We start from the raw sequence: 7,741 nt of genomic DNA, 5'->3' as shown, positions 1-7,741 counted from the left end.
TCTCTCCAACTGACCCCCAGCCCTTCACTGTCAGCATTGCACCTGCAGGCTCCTCTTCACCTTTTAGCACCATTCCTACACCCCCTGCTTTACCCTCCATGCCAGTCCCCTCCTCTCATAACTCCCCTCCTCCCCTCTGTGACTCCATGCCTGCACAAAGCACAGACCCCTCAACACTGTGCCTGTACTTTACTACTGTTCAGGAACGTCCAATCAGAACAGCGATGATCCCACCTGGCCGATTATGTGCAGTGGTCGGGGGGGGGGAGCGGTTAAAGAATTTTGATGCACAAACACTATATAATACCCACATATTTGGTAAAATATAAAATCTGGTGTTGCACCAAGTAATAGATAAAACCCGTCACGCTTTATAATTGTCACGATTATGGAATGGCGCCAAACTACGTGATTTACAAATCTTTATAGGAGACACTTTATAAGCCGTTCCAGGTTACCAGTTTAGAGTTACAGAGGAGGTCAGGTGATAGAATTATTGCTCTCCTCCGACATTCACCGCGATACCTCACATGTGTGGTGTGATCACTGGTCATGTATGTGTATGACACCAATGCCTGCGTTCACTTTACATGTTTTTTATTATTTATGTTTTTGTGCTGTGTACACTGTGACAGACGATGACATGTTTGTGGGACACTGACAGACGCTGACATGTTTGTGGGACACTGACAAATGATGACATGTTTGTGGGACACTGACAGGGGATGACATGTTTGTGGGACACTGACAGGTGATGACATGTTTGTGGGACACTGACAGGTGATGACATGTTTGTGGGACACTGACAGGTGATGACATGTTTGTGGGACACTGACAGGTGATGACATGTTTGTGGGACACTGACAGGTGATGACATGTTTGTGGGACACTGACAGGTGATGACATGTTTGTGGGACACTGACAGGTGATGACATGTTTGTGGGACACTGACAGGTGATGACATGTTTGTGGGACACTGACAGACGCTGACATGTGGACAGGGACAGATGCTGCTTGGTGTCCTGGTGTGGGGGGGCTGCAGAGCTGTGTAATGGAGGAATAAAATCATCAGCTACACACATCAACTGTCACAATTTGCAGCATCCCCCCCTCCCCCCCTCCCCCAGCTCTCACAGACCTCAGCTGAGGGAACAGCTACAGAGACACGTGTCAGCTGACATTCAGAGATGGCTGTGATTGGACACTGCCATCACCATTGGAAGGTCCAATCAGAGAGCCCATATCCCGATCCGTAATGGGCTGAGTCCGACGGGCGCGGCCATCACAGATCCGTGCTGTTGCGTGGCCCCGGAGCCGCACACAAGCGCATGTTCTGAGGGACGTACAGGAACGTCCAATCAGAACGGGGGAGCTCCCAGCTGGCCGTTTATGTACATTGGTCAGGTGGGAGGGGTTAGAGCCCCTTAAAGGTCATCAGTGTAGTGTATGGAGGAGGTCTGGTGCTGGAATTATTGCCTCATCCTGGCGTGTGCGCTGATATGTAACGTGTATCGCAATCCACATCTTCATGTGTAGGGGCCCACTGTGTGCTTTGACGTTTCAACGTGCATATATGTGGGGGGTCTCAATTTTTATTTTTTGGAGGGGGGAGGAGATGTGCTTGGGTGTAACTTTCATTTATTACATAACTTTTATTTTTTTAACTTACTTTTTTTCTGTGTGACAGGTTCTCTTTATTGAGACATCAAAGGTCTAAAAGCCCCGGGTGTGTCCCCTGTACTACACTGACAGGAATACAGTGCACTGCATTACATTCTATCCTGGCCTCCATGGTCAGGAGTCTGTCAATGGGGCCCCAGAAGTCATATCATCACGTCACTTCCGGGTCAGGACACACAGGAGCCACACACAGCCCGATACCCAGGAGCCACACACACAGCCCAATACCCAGGAGCCACACACACAGCCCAATACCCAGGAGCCACACACACAGCCCGATACCCAGGAGCCACACACACAGCCCGATACCCAGGAGCCACACACAGCCCGATACCCAGGAGCCACACACAGCCCTATACCCAGGAGCCACACACAGCCCGATACCCAAGAGCCACACACAGCCCGATACCCAGGAGCCACACACAGCCCGATACCCAGGAGCCACACACAGCCCGATACCCAGGAGCCACACACACAGCCCGATACCCAGGAGCCACACACAGCCCGATACCCAGGAGCCACACACACAGCCCGATACCCAGGAGCCACACACACAGCCAGATACCCAGGAGCCACACACAGAGCCCGATACCCAGGAGCCACACACACAGTCAGATAACCAGGAACCACACAGCCCGATACCCAGAACCACACAGCACCATACCCAGAACCACACAGCACCATACCCAGAACCACACAGCACCATACCCAGAACCACACAGCCCGATACCCAGAACCACACAGCACCATACCCAGAACCACACAGCCCCATACCCAGAACCACACAGCCCCATACCCAGAACCACACAGCACCACACGCAGAACCACACAGTACCATACCCAGAACCACACAGCCCCATACCCAGAACCACACAGCCCGATACCCAGAACCACACAGCACCATACCCAGAACCACACAGCACCATACCCAGAACCACACAGCACCATACCCAGAACCACACGGCACCATACCCAGAACCAAACAGCCCCATACCCAGAACCACACAGCACCACACGCAGAACCACACAGTACCATACCCAGAACCACACAGCACCATACCCAGAACCACACAGCACCATACCCAGAACCACACAGCCCCATACCCAGAACCACACAGCACCACACGCAGAACCACACAGTACCATACCCAGAACCACACAGCCCCATACCCAGAACCACACAGCCCGATACCCAGAACCACACAGCACCATACCCAGAACCACACAGCACCATACCCAGAACCACACGGCACCATACCCAGAACCACACGGCACCATACCCAGAACCACACGGCACCATACCCAGAACCACACAGCACCATACCCAGAACCACACAACACCATACCCAGAACCACACGGCACCATACCCAGAACCACACAGCACCATACCCAGAACCACACGGCACCATACCCAGAACCACAGTGGTCATGAACAGTTTGTAACAAGAGAGACAACAGAGTTGATCCCGGCTGAGCAGATGAACTGCAACACCCTGTGGTACAGACATAGAGGCACCTCTCTGGGATAAGACCTGGAAATGAACACATTATCATTTGTGAGTTTATTGCCCTTCTTCACACCCGGCTATCACAGGCTATAACCTTTCATCAGTCACTGTTCAACCATCGCAGACCTGACTGTTATCAGGGGCAGAGAGTGGAAGAGATGGAGTCCTTCATCTGTTTACTCACTACCTCCAGCAGAGGGCGCTGTAGCCGGGTACACACTACAAGCTTTGTTTTCATTCAACCCAGCGGACTGATTTTTGTAAAGAGTAGCGTGGATTGTCAGCTCCTGGGGCAAGGCGACTTTTGGGGGACAAGATTCACACGATGTGACTTACCGCACGACAATCACGGCAAAACTGAAACGTTTTCAGGGCTCATGTACACTGCAGCTGCTACACTGACGTTCAGGAACTGTGGAGCAGATTTTTCAGCAGCCCCTGAACTCTCCTTTATGTCTCCCTGTGTCCATGTACACACAGGCGTTTACAGACGTTTACAGGCAGATCAGTTTAGTCGGCTTTTTTTTAACGCCCCAAAATTGCATTCAGGAGTAGATTTTACGGCCATTTCAAACGCCAAACGTTTATGAACGCTGTTAACCGCCTTTACAAGCGTTTGCGTTTAGACGCGATTTTTGACAGGTCCATATCCAGATGCTGTCCAGAGACGATTTTCTTCATCAAAAATGCATGCAAAGCGTTTTCCATGTATTCCAATGGACCCGGTACACCAGCGCAGTCAGGTCCAGGTTTCGCGTGAAGGAAAAAATGGTAAAACGCGCCGCATTATGATGGGATCCATAGTGACTACAACCAGAAGAGACAGGTCATCTCCACACATACTGCTCTCTCTGCTTCTGCTCTCTCTATTCCTCTCAAAATGTCTGAAATACTTCAATATTTACTATTTTCAGTGCATTCTGGGCATTTGGAAGGTCTCCTGACGCTATTGTTTAAAAACACATCTAAACGCAAACGCACATAAACGCGGTATGCAAACGCAGCTAAACTGACATTTTATAACCTACGTTTTCTAGCAGTCAGTTTCCAGAGGTCAGAAGAGTTTTCCAAACGCCCCGTGTACATGAGCCCTAATAATAAATAATGGCGCCTGAACCTGCGTTTTGCGATCACAGCGATTCTGCCGCAATCCCAAAATGCCCAAATGTGAAAGGAGCAGCCCTGCTTCACACATATGCCATTCTGGATGCATTTTCAAACTCACAGATTGACATGACAGGCTAGATATTATGTGCTCCTATTGAGGAGGTTCACACAGATGCCACCCACACGCATTGTGCTTTGAGTGCTATTATGGAAAGGGTTCCGTGCGAGTTTGTTGTGGTGCGTTCCAGAATCACAAGTGATAGTGCAGAGCCTCAAGAGAAGAGAAGTGTTCACATAGGATGGCTACTGAAAGGTGTTTTCGCATTAAAGTCTATGGGAGGGGATTTCACATTGAAGTCTATGGGAGGGGATTTTGCAGTAAAGTCTATGGGAGATGTTTTTGCATTGAAAAAAAAAAAAATTCCACCATTTAGGGAAATAACGATAAAAGACAATATAAATAAAAAGAGCAAGACAGAAATGAAAATATTTGTTCTGCAGGAAATCTTTCTATTCAGCGATAAGGCTCCAATCACAGAGTTCTCATAGGAATAAAGACCTTTATTTTAAGCCGTGGGACTGTAAGGTTGAAATATCAATCAAAATAACTCACTTAAATTAAAAAAAAAAAAGAAAAAACCTCTTCTCCTGGTATATGAGATCTATATACTGAGGCTGCATTCACATAACTGCCACCCCTTTAGGAAAAATCGTCAGTTGTGTTTGTCTGAGTACCAGGAGATTTGAAAAAAAAACAAAAAAAAAACAGTCACCTAGAGTTCTTAAAGGGGCCACGTCCTTGTTTTTGAGTTAAACTTGCAGGTGGCTGAATTTAAACAGGACGTGGCCCCTTTAAGAAAACTTTGGAAAAAAAAAAAAGGCTCTCCAGCACCGTGATGTCATCACCTGACTCCTCCCCCTTCCCCCCCCCCTTTCTCCCCCCTAAGCCAGCTCTCCCAGAGTCCCTTCAGTCGCTCCTTGTACCCGGTACAGAGCAGACGTGATTGGTCCTTCTCCTGAGTTTGGCTTGCAGTCTCATCGGTTCGGATTTGATCCGATTGGCTGCACTTCCTCTCTCACACAGGTTGAAGCGGGTTTCATTATTTTCCGTAATGAGACAATTGAAGATTAAAACGTTTATTTCTCAGAAAACCACCAAAGAGGAATCGGGGGAAGGAAAGCCCCCTATGGAAGGAGGGATCACTGAGCAGTCTGCAGATCCCACCACCAAGAGGCCCACCACCATGAAGAGGACTCGGGCTTTTCTGCGCGGCTGCTTCAGAGCCGTTGCTGGATGTTTAGGCGCCGGCTGGAAAGTCAATGGGCGCCACCACAAGGCAGAACACCAAAATGGTATGTATTGTGGATCTAGAGAGAGACGAGGGAACTCACCTCCTCTCACTGGACCCTTTTTTCCCCTTTTTCCCGGCTGACATTCCCATATGGACACATGTACAGGGATCCCCATAGACACTGAGGAGAGCTGACATTCCAGCAGGGATGGGGAATTCATATGGCCGGGCATGTCCGGACACGTCCCGGGGGTGGGGCAGGTAGTTTCCTCTCCCCTTCAGCCCTGCTGCGGGGCTCACCTGTCAGGTGGAAGCATTGGAGGGGCAGGGCAGCCGCTTCCACACAGTGCCGCCCCCCCCGCCCCGTGTGACCCTCCCCCCGCCCACTATCTCCCGGGCTCCACCCCCTCATCTGCGGGCCCCGGGGCCGACTCACCGCCCTCAGCAGGAGAGGAAGGAGAAGAGCGCCCGTCCCCGTCTGGTCCTGACCAGGCAGTGATGGTGTGATGTCACTTCCTGGTTACCGGTCAGAGATCCCCGCCCACCGAGGGCGGGACATATGGAATCCGATGTGCATTGCAGTCCATCCAGTGTAGTACAGGGGAGACATCCGGGGTCTATTACACCTCAGATGTCTCCATAAAGAGAACCTGTCACCAAAATACATCCCAGACGGCACATTGTTCCCTATGTCATGGAAACAAATTAGGAAAAAAAAATATATATTTTTTTTAATTGAAAAAATTAAAGTTCCCCCCAATCACATAACACCCCCCCCCCCTCCAGACATATACACATGTACACATGTAAAAGCACACGCTGGGGCTCCTACACATGAAAACATTGATTGCAATACACGTTACATATCGCCGCACACGCCAGAATGAGCGCAATAATTCTAGCAGCAGACCCCCTCCATACACTATACTGATCACCTAGAAGGGGCTGTAACAGTCCGACATTTTCTGTAGTTGACGCTTTTACAGCCTCTTCTAGGTGATCAGTATAGTGTATGGAGGGGTCTGCTGCTAGAATTATTGCGCTCATTCTGGCGTGTGCGGCGATATGTAACGTGTATTGCAATCAACGTTTTCATGTGTAGGCGCCCCAGCGTGTGCTTTTACATTTGTACATGTGTATATGTCTGGGGGGGAGGGATTGGATGATATGTACTTGGGTGTACCTTTCATTTTTACAATTAAAAAAATAGAAAACAAATTTTTATTTTACCCGCAGCAGGGCTGAAGATAAAAGAAAAAATGCCCACCCGGCGCCCGGGACTACATGTCCCAGGTGTAGGGCGATAGGAATTCATCATCCCTGGGCCATAGACACTGATGACGGCTGACGTTCCCATATGCACACATGTATAGAGATGGTCATAGACACTGATGACGGCTGACATTCCCATATGCACACATGTATAGGGATGGCCATAGACACTGATGACGGCTGACATTCCCATATGCACACATGTATAGGGATGGTCATAGACACTGATGACGGCTGACATTCCCATATGCACACATGTATACGGATGGCCATAGACACTGATGACGGCTGACATTCCCATATGCACACATGTATACGGATGGTCATGAATACACGTGACGCTCACATTGCAACTCGACCAGCAAAAGTATGAATATCCATATAACATTGATAAAAACATATGACTAGACATAAATATTCCTACTACATTAGTCACGTGTGTACTCTCCCTGCCAATGTAAACAATCAGCTGTTGTCAGGCTGGTGTATGACCCCCCCATAGTGGGTGACCCGTATCCTGCCTGACCTCAGGGCTGATAAATGACACTTTCTGGGCAAAACTGCCAGTAAAAAAAGGCTGTGCTTAGCTGGCCCAATGATTCACAAACCCCAGCCACAATGCAGAGCCAGGCGGGTGACACCACTACTTCCTACTGCCACTTCCCTTGTGACCCGCCCACTCATTTAACTTGCCGGTTTCTTCAGTCATTTAATTGTAGAGGCTTGGCATAACTGCCACCCAACTAGCATTTTTATATGAAGGCCACTATAGTCATCCCTGTGTCCCTATCATGTCAGGTCTCCTTACTGTCCCTGGCACAGGTGTTTCTAACTTTCTCTGTATTTTGATTTTGTATAAAGAAAAATATATAAAATGTAGA

The sequence above is a fragment of the Staurois parvus genome, unplaced genomic scaffold, assembly GCF_062004578.1.
Source record: "Staurois parvus isolate SC_StPar_1 unplaced genomic scaffold, SC_StPar_1.0 ptg000575l, whole genome shotgun sequence".
NCBI classification, from domain to species: domain Eukaryota; kingdom Metazoa; phylum Chordata; class Amphibia; order Anura; family Ranidae; genus Staurois; species Staurois parvus.
The sequence above is the reverse complement of the archived record's forward strand: the minus strand, read 5'-3'. Positions refer to the sequence as shown.